A 1303-nucleotide genomic window follows, 5' to 3' on the forward strand; every position below is an offset into this window, starting at 1 on the left:
CATCTCCCGAGAGGACGGAGAGAAACGGTTAGGGAGGCTAATTATCTTTTGGAGGGATTAGTTGGGCTGGTCAGCCAGCCGTTCCTCGTCGTCCGACCGATTTGGTGGAACCAATGCGTTCCGCATCTGAGCGGAATATTCCCTTTTGTGGAACCAGTTGGTTCCGTTCCTTTGACAAACCGAACACGCGAACGAGCTCCAAGTACGGGATGGTTCCGTTCCATTCCTCTTCATCCCAGAACCGAACACCCCTAGTTACCTTCGATGAAGAATCATAGAAATGTCACAGCAAAAAATGGTCATGGGTTGACTGCTCTATCCTCGAGAATTTGACAATTCAACAGTGACAGGGATGGAAAATGTGAAAAATAGCCACATACTGTATGATCGAGCAGCGCTCACATCCCATGTGCGTAAACAAAACTGAAGAATGAGAGGTAAAAGACTGTATTACGCATTGCATTCACACGTAGTATATCGCTTTGTTGCAGTACTAGGCGCAGGCACGCGTGCCACCAAGAGCGCATCATGGGTTGACGTAGATGTCGAGCTCGAGCAGGTCGGGGCGGACGGTCTTCCAGAGCACGTACCCGCGCGCCATCCGGAACTGCCCCGTGCCGCCGACCACCGTGAGCTCGCGCACCGCCACGCCAGTGTCGTCGCGCCCCATCACCGTGACCGAGCTCCCGGCGTACGTAGGGGCCCGACGTGAGCACCACGTTCATGTTCACCATCAGCTCGAACCCGCCATTCGACGAGGCCACCATGTACTGGCCCTGGGCGCGCCCCACGGCGGCCGACGTCGCCGCCGTGCCGTCCGTCAGCACGTCGTCCATCACCACCGTGTTGCCGAAGACGCCTCGCGGGCCTTTCGCCACGATCACCGCGCTGTCGCCCAGCACGTCGTGCATGTACACGTGCAGGTGCGCCGACGTCCCCGCGGCCGCAGCCAGTCGCGGCGCCGCCAACGCCAGGACGACGACAATGGCGGCAAAGGACATGGAGTGGAGCTTGAAGAAGGCCATGGCTGGCCGGGATGAGTAGAAGGGAGGCGTGTGTGTACGTATTGTGCTGTTAGTATACAGCTACTCTCCCTACAGGCTACAGACTTTACTCACACACACTGCTCACAAGTGAAGCAGCAATATGTTTATAAACAGAGGATTGCATTTGTGGCATTAGGAGTCCATGGTCCCCTGGATCTTGATCATGCACATGAGGTCTATCATTCATGGATCCAATCTGTACTGTACTCGTTGTTTTTTAACAATCATGTGTGGTTGATAATTTAGCATTAAAATGT

General features: G+C 55.0%; 1 pseudogene; it reads right to left on the reverse strand.

Annotated features, from left to right (window-relative positions):
* Positions 1–526: 526 nt before the first annotated feature.
* On the reverse strand, positions 527–1025 carry LOC124652085 (annotated as a pseudogene).
* Positions 1026–1303: the final 278 nt, after the last annotated feature.

This window comes from Lolium rigidum, chromosome 5 (genome assembly GCF_022539505.1).
Source record: "Lolium rigidum isolate FL_2022 chromosome 5, APGP_CSIRO_Lrig_0.1, whole genome shotgun sequence".
In the NCBI taxonomy this organism is placed as follows: Eukaryota; Viridiplantae; Streptophyta; class Magnoliopsida; order Poales; family Poaceae; genus Lolium; species Lolium rigidum.